The sequence below is a fragment of the Vanellus vanellus genome (assembly GCF_965231255.1).
Source record: "Vanellus vanellus genome assembly, chromosome: Z".
Lineage (NCBI taxonomy): Eukaryota > Metazoa > Chordata > Aves > Charadriiformes > Charadriidae > Vanellus > Vanellus vanellus.
In genome coordinates, this window is record NC_138908.1 from 73,479,556 (window position 1) to 73,496,276 (window position 16,721).

Sequence of the window (16,721 nt, forward strand, 5' to 3'; positions counted from 1 at the left end):
TGGTAATGTCCATTTATCCTGTATTTTCTTGTAATATTGTGTTTATACCAGAAGCATCTTAATGCAAAAGAAGTCTGTTTATTCTGCAATCATAGCAAACCCATGCTGGTAGCCAGGGTCTGTGAAACGCAGCTAAAAAGAAAAGGTGAATACCTGGGTCCTGCATTTCTGATGTGTAGCTACCCCTTATTCTCTCTGGGACACTAGAAGGACCTGACAGCTCACTCACAAGCTTTTAAAACTGCAAAGGTGTTGTCAGCATCCTCCCTTCAGCTTTACATAGAGACAAAGGGGCTGTTCCCAGAGAAAAGCAGACACTTTAACACATTCCAAAAAGCCCTGGGACTCCTTGTCAGATTTTTCTCTTTTCCTTGCCAGAAGAATGAAACAAGAACAGGAAAAAAAAAATTGTGCTTGGGGGCACACAGCGTACATGAAAAACACAGTATTTACCACAAAGAACTAAGAATAATCTCAGAAATGAAGAAGCAAAGAAGGAGGAACCGGGTAACATTAGTAAGATTAGGCAGTTATCCAGTAAAGTGTCTAACATACAGGACCAAAAATAATAATCCTGTCAACATAAACAGATCTCCAAATCAGCAGTAGCATTTATATAAAAATTTACATTTCAAATACCAATATTTGTGTCTCTCTTCCACCCATACAAGCTTTGTTCAAATGGTCTTCTTTCAGAAAGAGCTTCAGGCTTGCTCCCTTGCCATTTAAATGCCAAGGTTACTAACTGCTTTTGTGTGTTCATCTATTAAAATGCTTTTTCTAGACCCCCTCTTAGCTAAAATAACTGGTAACGGGAAATAAGCTAACAATTCTTGGATTGCAAATGATAAAGTTACTATTTATTCACTAATATAACAATTTACAAATTAATGGTTCCTCTGTATTTAGATTTGTTTCGCTTTCAAAGTTAAAGCTTTTCAGATTTGTGAGTTGTTTCTGTCTTCACAAATGAAAATTTTGTGCTGTAAATACTGCTAAAGAATAGGTTTTCAATGTGTGTACTTCAGAGCAAAAAAAAAAAAAAGAGACTTAGACTGCTGGGAACCAGGTGGGTTCCACTGATTAGTGAGGAAATAAGTTTCCTTTTGTTTTGGGGATTTAAAAAATAGTCAAAAAATGAAAGAACTGCAAAAGCTTCCCTGAAAAATCTCCAGTTCAGGATTCAAATACCCAGCTGGAGCACAGAAACTCCTTGCCGTCTGGGTCAGTGCAGGTATTTTTAATGCAAGTTTCCTTTCTCTCAGGAAAGTAACTTGTAGCAATCAAGACATGGTCTATTTTGAAGGACTTTCCAGCTGATATCAATCTCCTTTGGGTGGAAATAATAAGGGAATTGTTAGACACCCATACCAAACTCTTTAGCAGTTGCAGCTTTATATAGACTATATTGGGGAAAAAATAAACTGCTTGCTGGAAAAAAGTATCTGTTTTTTAAGGCTACAAGTAGCATTATTAAAGCCACAGTATTCAAGAGGTTGTAAGATCAAAACTTCAGTTCTTGCAGGGCTCCATGCAGTGGATCTTGCTCCTAAACTGTGGGTTTTTAGCATAACTATTATAAATATCAAATAAAAATAAAAGCTTGTCTTGATCTTGTCTTTGAATCTTTTCTATCATATCCTTGGCGTGATAAATCTCAATTAAAATTCTTTCAGTAAAATTATATTTTTACACCAAAGTCTTTGAGTCTATCCAAATCCTGGTTGATTTTATTTCTTGTCTGAGATCCTTTCCAAGTCTGTGAATTACAGTTTTACGTAAAATAGCATTTCTTTAAGAAAGAATAAGAAAATGGAAGTGAGGAGAAGCAAGGAGAAACAAAATACCAGGAGGGCTTTCTACTAAGTGTGCAAGAGGGTGAGTGAAAAATAAATTAAATACTACTTGAGAAGTAGTACCACAAGGGAATAATTGAGGTGTAATGACAGAAGAGAGTTAACTAAAAATGTACAACAAAATAAAAAATGATAAGTTTAAACAGGTGTCTACCTTTATATAAAAGCCCAAGTAGGATCCAACACCTCAAACACTGCATGTGGCTCCATCTGACTATCTGACCCCATCTGACAACAGACTCCATCTGAGATGGCCAAGGCCATCTCAAATGGCCGTTTTGTTATACAAGCGGCTTTAGATATTACTAGGTAGCCTGTGATAGACCTTGTTACAGGCTAAGTACATTTCAGACATTTGTGAATAGATGGTTCTGAGGAGCTGGTCCTCAGATGGGTAGAAGGGGTTTAGCAGAAGGAGAAAAAGACCTGGTGAAAAAGCCTGACAAAACATTTGAATTCAACTTGGATTCGTTGAAGGATTTTGTTGCTGAAAATGACTTGCCAATGCTTTTTTATTTGGTTTTGATCCTTAATAATCAATCAGTTCTCGTAAATCAGTTGCAAACATTGGCCTTTTTAGTTTCTATGAGGATTTTTTTCAAGATGTTGCTGAATGAATACCATTGTGGAGGGTAAAAATTTCAGTAGTTACTTGTGTTGCTCAATGATTTATCCCATGTATAAACCACTTAAAAAGAACATTGGTTCTAATGTCAAATCCTATAAATCATTTGTGCTACTACTAATGTCACTATATGAAATAATAATTATTATTTAATTATTTTTCTGCTTGTGTTGTATAACCTAAGGGTTTTGGAGGACCAACTTTAACTTTGCTTCAATGTGAGAGATAGATAGGAATTTTCCACAACCTCATTCCAACATGCTGCATTTTCCTGTACAAAAGTGAGGAGCAGCCATTCCTCTGCAACTAGCCTACAGAGATTTTTACTTTTAATAAAAATCATTTTTGCATTTGCATCAGAAGGAGATTTTTACATAACACATTCACAGATAATACCCCTGAGTTAATAAAAGCCTATTCTATGGAATAAAGAATCCTGTGTTTACATAGCCAGCTTTTCTTTAATATAATTTTAAAATATTAATACTTACATAGATACATATTAAATGTTTCCTTAAATGGTCGTATTCTGTTTTTAATGTATAGATTAAAACAAACAAACAAACAAACAAACAATCACAAACCTCTATGAGCTGAAAAAAATCTCCTACCAATCAGTAAAAAAGGGCATTAAATTTCTTAGTTGACAATGAGTTGATCACTGTTTCCAGATTAGCAGTAATCGGTTTAAAATGTTTTAAATGAAATGACATTAATTTGGAAATACTATTAAAGACTGTAATTGTGAGAAATACCAAAGCTGTTTAACCAAGGATTGATTACATAATCTAGATTGATGACATTAAGGAATCTTCACATTTGTGAAAGCAATGATCACTGATCATTTGCAATTAGTTCTGTAACTATATACATTAACTTAGCAGTTATCCTGAAGAATACATTAATCACAGGGCACTTCTGATTTTTAAAAGCCTGTTTCCAAGCCTCTTCCTTCGCCACACGATGCTATCCTTTGTCTCATAATTTCACACAAACCTGATACAAATATATATTTGTAATATTAACTTTTCAGCTCATACAAAATAAATCACAGAAAGGTCACACAGCACCTTCTACGGGACAACAATAAAAGGCAAATTATTTTTCTCAGTGGATTTCTATTTTACTGGAATCTATGGAGATTTCCACCAGGAGATTTTGTTGTCATCAGACAAACCAATTCCACTCACATATTGTAGTCATTCCCTCAGGCACAGCTTATCTTCCCTCAGCCATACCCTTGCACTGAGATATAAATTGATTCAGAAATCTCATAACAAGCAGACTATTGCACAGACAGTAGGGCTTCCACATTTTTGACTCATTTCCTTTTTCCTTTCACATTACGGTTGCTGCATGTCACATCAATGGTCCTCTCAGTTCGCAAAGGCATGCCTTACAATCTTGGAGAAAAGATAGACCTAGGAATTAAGTGAAATGGTTTCTAGAAGGATCTTGAATTCACACTCCTGATTCTCCTTTTCAAAACTGTAGTAGGAGTGGGGAACTAGGCTGTCCCTACCCCGAAGAGCTTGCCTTGTATCAATCACACACACCCATTGCCTTTAGGTTCTTCTGAAAGTAAATGATAGCTGGAGGAGAGAAGATGGATACAAATCTTCAAAGGATATAGATGGTTTCTGTCTATCCTAGTAAATGAAAAAGTGCCCAAAAGCATTTCCAAGTTCTAGAACTTGGTTCATGGGGGTATACTATTAGAAACTCCCCTGGTGTGGCACTGGCCATGTAGCACTCTCCCAAGCAATAGCAGGTCCACTTTGGAGCTGGTGTGGGTGAGAAACCATTCCTTCTAAGCAGATGGCATGAGCTTGCATTGTGCTGAAACTCAAACGAGATTAATTCTATGGACCCAGTAGGTGTCCCAATCCCAGTCCTACACTAGAGCCCATTCAAAGTGGGCACATTTAATTTATGAGCATGGAGGCGGCTAGACAGTCCGTAAGTAAGCCCTCTGGTTTTAGTGTTGTCACAGAAAGTTATTGCACAAAATGAATTTGGGCTTCAAAGGTCAAAGAAAGCACAAAGCATCCTTGCTCACGTGGTAGCACATAGAGTAATGCTGTAATGCAGTGGTGGCTCTAAGGAAACATCTGCCTAAAACATGGAGGACATAAGCCACTCCTAGGCAAAGTTACTCTAAAAATTACAGTCTTTTCCAATGGGATTTCAATTAAACTGTATTTGTGGCTTCTATAGCCGTAGTATGAGTTATTTGCATATATTTATTTGCATGCCATTATTTCCAACAGTTTCTTAAAGTTTTATTAAATTTAAGAATTATTTAAAATATAACTTAACTAATCAAAAAGGCATGATAAGAAAAGGCTATATCTGCATGTTAATGATGTTTCTAATAGGTATGTCAGAGAGAACTAGAAAAAAAAGTCACGTTTCTTACCGAATCCTGCATCATCTAAGTTCAATGGCCAAATTCTCCTACCAGTTACACTTAAATTTTCATAAAATTTTTATTGTTCTCAAAAGTTTCTCATGCTTTGGATTTGGCATCTACATGTCTTCAAATTCTGGCTCTCCATATTGAAGAATACAAGTTTGTCATGGTTTAACCCCAGCCAGCAAATAGGACCACGCAGCTCCTTGCTCCTTGGTATTTAAAAGATGGCTAGATGTAGTGCTGAGGGACATGGTTTAGTGGTAACTTGGCAGTGTTAGGTTAATGGTTGGACTCGATGATCTTAAAGGTCTCTTCCAACCAAAATGATTCTATAAATCTATGATGCTATAAAAGAATATACAAGCCATAAGTCACTCTCACTTACCAGTGAATTTGTTGCCCAGCCCGACCCAAGCAGTGATTGCGGATTCCAAACCCCCGGCCAACCCCCGTTTATATTGAGCATGACGTCTAATGTATGGAATATTCCATGGACCACTCCATTGTTCCGTTTATGCTCCCTCTCAGCTTCTATGTGAAGCTGAAAAAAGTCCATGATTGGTATAAATACCACCTTGAAATAACTAAAACAATATGCACTATTGACAGTCCTTTCACACCAAATCTGTAACATAGCAAGCACTAGAAAGAAAATTAACCTTATCACAGCTGAAACCAGGACAGTTATATCCATTAGCAGTAATTTCCCTGTGTCACCTAGTTTTATGCACACAACACTGACATGATGTCATGGTTTAGGCTGAATCAGCTACTGGGGATGTGGGGGACCCCAGATGGGACCGGGAGATGCTTCCCTCTACCCCTCTTCAAAGACAGAGGCAGAAGAGGGAAAAAGAGACTTACAAGTTTAGAAGGAACTAAACTAATTAAATATTAATAATAAAATAAAAGTAAATAATGAAATATATACAAAACTCTATCAAGCTCCCAGGATGACCATCACCTGGCTGGCACTGGGGAAGTCCCAGACTGGACTCAGTGATGGACCGGAACTGGATTTCAGATCTGCATTCAGGATCAGGATCACAGGCAGATGAACAGACAGAGTCCTCCTGGGACGTCGGCCGTTGAAGAAAGAGGGCAGACCCTTTGATCCCTCAGCTTTATACTGAGCATGAGGCAGATGGAATGGAATACCCTGTGGGTCAGTTTTGGGTCACCTGTCCTGTCCGCTTCTCCCTGCAGGTGGGACCCCTCTAAGCTTTTCAGCTTCCAACCCTCCAACAGGGCAAGTAACAAAGTTCTCTGGCCTTGGGGGTTACAGCAATAAGTATAAGCAGGAGCCTCTCTGCATACTGTTCCTTGGCATCAGCTATAAACATCGGTCTGATCACTCTGAGAGCGAACAGTGTCTGCAAAATGTGCTGTTAATTTCAGTAGTTAGAAGAGGCCCAGCTAAGAAGCGAAGTTACTGAACAAATTGGTCCTGTTTTACCTCAGACCAGGTCACATGAGACTAGAATTGGGCCTCTAGATCAAATCTATCATTTCAACAGTAATCCATACACACATTTTGATATGGATTTATAGCTTACTTATCCATCAGTCAGTTGCATACTTTACTGCCTCTGGCTTGATACAGTACCTTTGAATGACACATTAGTTAAAATCTCAGACAAGAAATTAGAGCAAAATACCGTCTCGGCATTTCAACTTTCAAATAAGTTGTTTGAATACCACAATGAACGAACAAGTTGGCCAATGGCAAAGTTGTGCAATATTTACTGTTTCAAAACTCATCCAATGGTGAATGTACTATCACGCAAAACCTCTGCTTTTTATCATAACTATTTTTACTAAGAATCTCTTGTTGTTTTCTAAAACTAGTAAACAAAGGCAAGGCGGGATCAGACTTGGAAGGCTAAAAATTTTGCTGTTATTCTAAAAATCCTAAGCAGCACAAGGAAGAAGAGTATATTTTAGGAAGTGTGTAAGTACATATGATTTAAGGCAAAAAACCTGAATCGGTAAGCTCAGTGGAGTAAGCAGATGTCTTCAGAAACTTCTCAACGTTTCTCTCTGCTGATATGTGCACAGATAACAGATGGCACAAATGACTCAGCATGTACTTTCAAGACCAATACTGGCCGAAAAATTTTAGAAAGTGTTTGGCATTGCATTCCCCAGGAAAAGAGGTTTGACTGGTGGAGCAATGACTAAATATTATATATTTACTTTGTTCAGAGTGGTTACATGATTTTGCTGTCGTTACAGCTTACTCATATTTTGGTGCTATCTCTTTGGCACTAGCCATCAAACAAAAACAATGTAGCATAACAGATCTTTTTTTAATTATTATTATTTTTCCTGATGCAGAAAAAATTGAATATTTATTTGCTAATAGATTCCTCCATTAAAAGCAAGCAGCAAGGGTATCCACCTATGATCAGCTTTTCAGGGTAAGGAGGAATAATTTTCATCGTAGAATCAGTGTGGTAATTCATGAACAGCAACAGAGGTGCAGGTATTTGGCTTAAGCCCACAGTTACAAAATAATAAATTAAATCTTATGGGAAAAATACTTTTTCTATTCTTTTGCTGATGAATCAGCCCACTCTGGCTCATCCTTTTATCTGGTCACTGTGCTTCCTTAACTGAACCCAGAAGACTGAAGAAAGTTTGTAATGCATGAATCCAATTTAAAATAACATTCCATTACAAAGGTTTATTTTAGTAAGAATTTTTAAGGAATTACAGCTTACAAAGCTGTTACAAAGCTTTTATAAAGTTTAGAGTAAAATGTTAAAATAGAGATTATGTTTAAATATGTTATATGTTAAAATAGAGATTATTTTTCCCATGTGAAAATTCAACGGTGCTAGGAAACATTCTCCCACTGTGGAATTTGATTGTACTTGCAATATTTCAGAAAGCAATTGTTTTGATTTGGGCCAATTAATACTCTCCAAAACAACTCCTGAACACAGCCTCAGAGTTATCACAGGTTCACTTGAGGCCACCTTGCCTTGGTAACTAAGAAGTCCAGTTGTACGGGGCCAGGCTGCGGAAGCAATTGACTTCCAGGAGAGAAAACAGACCTGGGCATGTTTAATCTACCAGTATTAATACAGCCCCCATGTCAATCAGTCAGTGACAAACTAAGGGACAAATACTGGTGGAGGAATTTTCCAAAATGTACCTGTTGCTTCGTCTTACTGGAAAAGTGAGATCAGAATACAGTGAAGCAGACATGCATTTTTAAAGGGTTTGTTTTTCAGTTCCTCAAAGAACTTTACTCCAGATTTTGGCTACCCGTTGTAACTATTCTTTCGTCCATCTGTTTTCAAACTTATTAGGTAGCATCATCTTTAGTAATAATTACTACCACTGGAGAGAGTTCCTTCTCCCCTTCTTTGAAATTGATTTCATTATCACAAAATACATACATATAAAAATAAAGTTTTTACAGATGCATATCTCTGAAACTGTAGATGTTACCATGCCATTCTATGCTGAACTTTGTTCTTCAAGAGCCTTTTATTGAAATTTATCAAATAATCTAAAAATCTGACTAAGACATTTGGCTTTTGTTCTCCTCTTTCATAGCACACTCAAAGTTTGATGAAGTTCAAATCACACTGGGTTATGATCCTGAAATAAACTTAAGTGCCTTTGTTTACAAGGCACTGACTGGAACAGATACACATTGTCTGCCAAAGGGAAAATATGTTCCAATCAGAACAAGTACACAATAAGAATTGCGTGGTCACAATAAGTCATTACAACAAGTAAGTACATCTACAGGTTTTTGTAAACATAATTTCACTGGGCAAATAATGCATCCCGGAGAGAAACACTTTCTTACAAGAAAAGAAAAAAAAAAGAGTAAAAAAAATGGCATGTCTAATAAGAGAATACATAAATCCTGCAAGAAACATTTTCAACCCAAAACTGAAGTTCATGAAATAGCAGTGTTCAGGAGAGGTAAAAAATCAGAGTGCATTAAAGACACTACATCTTTTATTTCTGCTCTTTTCAGTTGGTGAAAGGAGCTGGATATAATGCAAAACAGTTTACTTAATAAGCCTGAAGCACTGAATCAAACCATTTATGAAATTCTTTATAATGCAATGACCAAGAGACGCTTTGAATGTTCAACCGTAGCTATCTGATAGCCAAGAACAGGCAGACGATAATGTGAGCTTAATATAGTACAGTTCTGGGAGACGGCTGAAGGGGTGAAGTGACATAAACCTGACTCGTGGCTCCACAGAGTACTGCTTTACTGAAAACTCTTAGGAGGACCCTCCACTGTCATAGACAATATTTGCAAGCAATTTAGAAAAGAGAACTTGGAAGAAGGAACTGCATCTCCCTATTCTGTGACCAATTTAGACTAGACAGCGAATTAAATGAAGCATCGGATCCCAAATGACAAATGAAAATGGTATGGTTTTGGCAGTGGACATTTAGCTTTCTGAGTGCGACCACCATCCTCTGTGAGTCAAAGTGATACTGAACCTACATAAAAGCAAGGAAGTAAACAACCAACTTAGCAAGTGGCAGAAAAGCCTATCATTAGTAACAGGCTAGGAAAGCTTGATACATAAATTGACAGGTACGTAGACAGACATGCACAAAATCATAGTATCGCAACACTTTCTTACCAAGAACTTCTCAAAACTTTCATCCTTGTTCTATATACATAGATATATACTCTAGCAAAATATTTTTTCTTTGTAAGTATTTGTAGGAACGTGTCCTTAAGGGAAAAAAAAATAATTGTGGATTACAGAAGATTAAAACAGTCTAATATAATCCACTTATAAAGGCAAATGTGTCTATATGAGGTCTGAATATGTTTTAATCTGCTTAAAAATGAATCAAGGTGAACCAATGCTACTTTCACGCGGAGAATCAGCATGAAGGTTGGCACTAGGATTCAGGAGTTCCAGTGCTTTAAAAAACAGGTTCTTTTTGTGGTAAGGTCATGCCTGGTACCACATAGGCAAATTCAAATACTTTTCTCCTTAGTCTAAAAATACAATTTTTATCATGTCTTATTTTCTCTTTAAGTAATGTAGTTTTTAAGACAGAGGTGCAGTTCTGGTTTTAAGCATCCTTCTCCGCTTAGCTGGTTTTGAAGGCAACACTTTTCTTGTCAGTTTTTCAATTTATTTCCTAACCTGATGCCTTTGAGACTTCAGGCTACATCTGGTTACCTTACAGTTCTTCAGGAAATTAACTTGCTAAATATCTGAGCCCTCAAGAGGCTGGTCTGCTTTTTTGGTAAATCACAGTCCTTCAGCAAATACTATGTCCTACAAAAAGCTTTGCATTATTTTATTAGGCAGTGACAGCAGGAAGCAAAGGAGTTTTGCAGCTGAAATCCTATTTTGGCTCTACGAAAAGAACAAACCTCGGTGTCAAAGCAAGCAGGCTTGATCTAGGTCAGAGGCTTTTCTTTTTCTGAGAACTCATCTGAGTTTTGCTGATGACCTGTTCTTAAATTCAGATGCCCTAAAACTGCAGGTGTTTAACAGAGTCTGCAAAACTTTCAAGGTAATAAATTAATATAAAGGAAAAATGATTTAGCAGCCTAAACGCCGCCCACAAAATGATATCTAGGCATTAAAAAAAAAAAAGACTCATAAAAAATTAATTTCCCTCCTCTACCAGAGGGAGGTTAACCTACTTTGTAGAAAAATGTTCTAACTTTTGGGGTACCAACTTCATACTCTGAGAGGAAGGAAGGGGAACATGCTCCTCTTCTTCTTGAGGGAGTTGACAGAGAACCCAAATGACCCTGTGGCATTCACCTAAGAGGTGAGGAGCACCCAGGTTCCATTTCCATCTCTAGAGACAGAGATGGCCCTGTACAACCAGCAGCCCGTGCCCACTCAGTCATGCTGGGTCCTCTCAGCTAAAGTCACCCCAGCACAGGTCACAGCGCCAAGGACGGTCAGCAAGGCCAGCTCTAAACCGTGACAGTAGAGCCACGACACTGTGACACCATGCCCACACTTCTGACCTAATAGCAAAGTTCACACGGACTCAAAAAGTAATTGGACAAACTACTGGAACGGCAACTATAACATCCACCTGCTGAGTCGTTTAAAGGAATTCAGGTTCCTCAGTCTAGACACGGATGATGAAAATACATCGAAGGAAATGGGTAGGACGATGAAAATGCATCGATGGAAATGGGTAAGGCTGAGGCAGACGGCCCAGCCCAGAGGACAAACCCTAGGAAGAGGACAGTCACTGGAGGTCTAGGACTGATGTTTGAGGGAGAGAGGAACAGAAGAACACCGTGATCCTGAGCGATGGAGGATGAACAGGAATAGAAACAGTCCACTGCATTCTGTATTGTTTACACATGGATATCTACAATGACCAGTGGCCCAACTTGTCCTGGGCTTTGTTTGCGAGAATGGGCAATAAGGGAGGAAGGCATAATAAAATTCCACATCAGCTGACTTCAGGTACTTCACCTTGTTGGCTAAGTGAGTTGGCGAGTCTCCCTATGCTCCCTATACAGTCAGCAAAAATCGGACTCCTGCAGATGGTGATTCAGAGAAGAAGTTTAATGCAGGTGCTTTTTATCACCTCCAGGGGAGACTTTCTCTCTCCATCAGCTGCAGCAGGATCCTATTCAGATAAAGCCGCCTCCATTAGCTTCCTGAGCTCCCCTGCTGAGCACACCTTTGTTTTTGTGGACGGACACGCCTCCCCATTTCTTACTTGCTCCAGTCCAGTGGAGAAAATAAAATTCCTAAGGACAGTTTCTTCTCTCAAGCTACGGTTTAATTTTATGATCCATGGTTTTGCTTTTGCAATTGAATTTAACATTCAGATGAGGACATGGGTTTGCCCTTGCAAAGGCTGAGAAAAGTCAGTGGGGCTCTGTAAGAGGTGCTGGAGATTTGACTAGGTGAATTCAGTTCCAGTGCAGTGGCTTTAATTTAAGCATACTACAGTGCGATAGTATCATAAACCACAGATAAGCGAAAGTTACTGATACCTAATGAGAACAGAGGAATGCTTAGAATGCAAACTTCATAATTATTAACTTACATGGATAAAATTGTACAGCAGAGAGCACACACTGAGAGCAAGAGTTCTTGGATTCAGGGCACCTATTTGAATATCCGTATCTTGAAGGCATGGCATTTACTTTGCTTCCAAAAGGTTGATAAGGATGTTAAATTGGAAACAACCTAAAGGACTCAGATTCTAATGAAAATAGCATGTATTTACCCCAAAATTGTGTTATCTAACTTGCAAATGGTTGGAAACTTTCCTCAACTAGAAGCTTCATATTTACTGGGCATCTGCTAAATGACAAGATTGCTCTTAAAAATCTGATAATCCACTACATATCTGTTATAAGTTAAGTATAATCAAAAGAATAGTCTTTTTTACTATTAGTTGGTCTATTGAAACAAAGTAATCAAACCATTTACTTAAGAGAAATTCAGTTAAGTTTGCCTTGAAAGCAGTACCATGTCAATATTTGATGTTAAATTTAGCCACCCACAGCATTATGTATGGCACCAAGTATGAATAGTGATAAAGAACAACCATTTATTTTTATCGCAACGGTGTCTTGCATCCTCTAAGCACATAGGTAAAGACAAGTTTTAGTTGACTTACAAACAAAAACAGTTTCATAATTCCCACTAAAATGTTAACAGGCTAAAGTTCTCAGTTAATTGAAATTAGGTTTAAAATGGTGTTGAATCGAATCTAACTTCAGACCACATGGCTATTTCTTCCTTCTGAAGCTTACATTAAAAATCCCATGATTTTTGGTAAAAAAAGAAAATATATTAAACTGTTTTTTCAGATCCAACCTTTAGAATCAAATCTGTGAAAAGGAACAAAATCACTCTATGGGAGGAAGTTCATCTGAGGACATACCAAAACAGCTGTTGTTCTTCAAAACAACAAAATGCTATATTTTTCTATCTTTTAAAATAAAAGTGAGAGTCATTATGATTAGAAATGCAGGTTACATTGTATTTGGGCAAGTTTTTCATTGATACCATACATATTAGTTGTTAATACAGATTATGCCTTCAGTGTCACCACTGTAAGTGAATAATTTAAATGGCATTTTTTCTGACTTTACTATTATTATTATTCATGAGTAAATTTTGAAGAATATCTTCTATATAGTCTGTGTAAATATCTTCGAGGTAGTCTGTGCACAGATGTCTATGGATTATCTGTATGAGCAAGCACTGAGCACTTTTTTCTATCAAGTCCGAAAGCAAAAGAGTAAGACCAACAAGCTTTGTTAAACCCTAGAAATTCTTCATCTTTTATTTATTTGTATACATGCCAACTTTATGTTTCCTCAAATCATGTTGAGATGGATGAGATCTTTTTTTTTTAAAAAAAAAAAAAATACTTCTGTGTCAGATGTTATATTTCCATTTAAACTGCCTCATTCCTTCTTTCTGCTCCGCACATTATTTTTTGTTGTGTTTTGCCTTCACAATTCAACTAAGCTGGTTTAGGGTTAATATATTTCATTAATCTGCAAACACGTTCAGTTAGGAGCAGCGCAGTTATACGGCTATTTCTGAGGGTATGTGGCATTTCCAGGATGCACTTCCTGTCAGTATTTATATGTTATCCTTCCCATAAACAGCTGCTTTGTAAAGATACTAACTGCAAAAGCCTAAGGGAAATTCATTCTTGCATATTCATTCAACTCAGAAATAAACTTATTTCTTTTGGAGTAAGTTTTATACTACTCCATTTAGGCACAAAAGAGTATGTAGCAGCAGGAAGGTCTTGCTGAAAGACTAAAGCCGTGACAATCGGTGTTGAGAATAACAAGAAAGTAAAGGCACATTTTATATATGCTCTCTTGCATCTGCATTTAATATACAGAGATGAGGGTAAGGGACAGTCAGACTTTAGGGGAATGGTATGGGTTATGAGAGCTTATAGAGAGACACCTGCATAGGTCCAAAAACCCCAGAGTCAAATCTGCCCTCACCTACTGGATACCTAGCATGACTGTCCATTGCCCTTGAGTGTACCTTTCCAGGTTGAGGTCTTTCAACTCCTCTTCACATAAATCTGAGTTAAATCTATATTTTGCTTCCACCAAAGGTTCTAATCATGAACCATAAACTTTATTTCTGAACATCTCGAAAAAGCTATTAAAAATAAATAGAAAACTCCGTCAAATATTATTCTGTCAACTTTGCTTTAGCAACATTTAACTCAGTTTAGATTTCACATAACTTTTGTGGTTGTATCTAAGAGATAAATTTAAAAGGTTTTTTACTATTAGAAATAAGCATAGGGATACTACGTATTATTGCAAACAGTGACAAATGATTGTAGCTCTGCCTTTATTCCTGACCACTACTCAATTACTCTCTGTAAGACTAAACTAGTAGTCTGACTCTGCTTGAAAATATCAATTCTAAGTAAAAAGTTATTCAAAAACATTCATGTAAGTCCCTCACTATCTATATCAACACAGATAATCCTTTTTTGATTATATGTACTTTCATGAAAGTGCTAGGCTACCCTCAAATGCAAGCGAACTTCATCTTCTTCCAAATATAAAAGACCTAATACAGTGACTACGCTCTAAAGTATTTTTTCCTAAAAATATGGAAAAGGTTAAAAATATTTTATGGAAATCCAAAAGAAACCACATTGTCTTATTTTATTACCGATTAAGGCATCTTGGATGGACTAAAATGATACGTGAGATCGACCGGAGAAGGTACATGAGTAATCTGCAAAGAATACGGGAACTATTTTCTTGTTGCATTCAAACGCCAACTGGTGATTTTCAAAGAGATTGTTTCAAAGCATCGCTCTTGTTGTATTTGCAGTAGTGCAACATATAGGCAAAAGTGCATTATTGAACTAGACTTGATAGTGTACATCTCTCTGCTCCAATCCTATTCATATGAGACTGTCATGAACCTTTTGTAATAAACCCCAGCCATTCAAAACAAAGAGAAAAAAATGTTGAGGTCGTATCAACAATGTCTTTCAGAAATTTAGGGAAAACTATTTTTTCTATAGAGCTACATTAAAAAGATTAGTAAACAATTTATAGCAGGTTTTTTTTAAATAGATAATCAGCAATTTTTTAATGTTAAGATTGGTATTCCTTTCATAGGAGAACAAAAACCCACTGCAAATTATTAAAAGTGGTATACAGACCAGAGAAGGTCTCACCAGAGGGCTTTGTTCTTTTCCTTATGTTATCGATAGTATCTTCTAAACAGTAAATGAAATGGACATAAAAATCCAGATAGCAGAAAGGAAAGAAAATATATATAAAAGATATTGAATCTTTAAAGTAATTGATACAAGAAAGTGCTCACTGCTTGCTCATGTATTTAATACGTAGACACCTGTACACAGTCTATCTAGAAGATATTCTTAAAAATTTACTCACGAATAATAATGTTAAAGAATATGCTGCACGTTTCAGGTAATGTAAAATTTGTGGAATATTGCTGTATTTCTCTTATAGAAGATCCTTTCCATCATTTCTATTAAGTTACATTATTTTCTGAAAGTTTTATACCTCTGTTTGAATTACTTCAGGTTGAGTCTGCTCAAATGAGTGTATGTGCAGAAAACAGGAACAGTAGGAAAAGGGAGGGAAGGGAGCAATGTTAAAGAAAGTTACACTATTCTTTTAAAACAAGCAAAACACATGCAGCTTAAATCCAAATAAATTAGGTACTTTCCTGGTTTATATGTATAAAAAGTATGAGCAAAACCAGTTCAGACATTAAGGAAAATCAATAGATTAAAACAAATGAAAGAAAACAATAATGCCATATATTTCCTGATTTTCTCATGTTTTGGTAACCAGAACTGGATGCAAATCGAGACTTCCAGTTATACAGGGAATTCGCCTTGTTTAGCTTTTAGCTTCAGTCTGAATTAAAGTGAAAATATGAAATATTAAAATTTCCATGGAAGGAGAAGTTGAGAAATAACCAGATTTAAAACATTTTGCCTCCCCCTGGGATTTTGGGAATCTAGATTACAGGTCCTATGGACTACTGACGTAGGTCTGGTAGACACAGCTCAGTGGAAACAAAACTATCATCTCAAGTGTCTGATGTAAGAAAGTGCCTCTGTTCAGAATTACGTGACCCAAACCAAAGTATCTTGCTTTGATTTTTTTCTCATGTGAAATGTAAGCATTCTAAATGCACAGTTTCAGGTGGCAAATTCTCATGTCTAATTGCTTCTCAATAGAGGCTTCTCTCCAGATGTACTTTAGATACCAGGATGAGTCAGGTGCTGAATAGCCATGTGCATAAAGTTCACATTTGATATGGCAAAACCCCTAAGCCAAAAGCAGTAAAATCAGTGCTCTTGAGAAAACCTGATTGTGATATGGCTGATAATGACAATGACCTCTTGGCAATAATATGCAGCTTGTGCAAAGCCAATTATCTTTATACAGTCTTAAAGCACATGGATCAAGAATTAGTGCATATTAATATAGATTTGCAATGAAAAACAGAAAAATTTGCTGAAGAACAGCTGTATATGAACGGTACTCATCTGAATGTATCTACACCTGGATTTATTCTGGAAAACCTGCTGTGGCATATATATTCCAAGGGTTCAGTTTTTGGGTATTCCAATCACCCGACAAAGGGCCACCCATGGAGAGCTACTTCAGAATAATTATTCCACACTGATATCCCAGTTCAGCCTGGAATACCACCACATGCAGATAAACACTTACTGTTAAATTTACAGAGACAGAGCAAAGCAGACTGAACCAGCTCCCCCAGGTCAGAGGGAACACTCTTTTCTACTACAGCGAAGCTGCATTTGTCCATGAGAT

At 37.0% G+C, this 16,721-nt stretch overlaps 1 protein-coding gene across 1 annotated transcript in view; it reads right to left on the reverse strand.

The window, feature by feature from the left end:
• The window catches only part of HCN1 (hyperpolarization activated cyclic nucleotide gated potassium channel 1), a gene marked incomplete at both ends in the record, with an annotated part of 202,572 nt that overhangs the window by 68,254 nt on the left and 117,597 nt on the right, over nt 1-16,721 (reverse strand). The gene's annotated exons all lie outside the window — the stretch shown is intronic.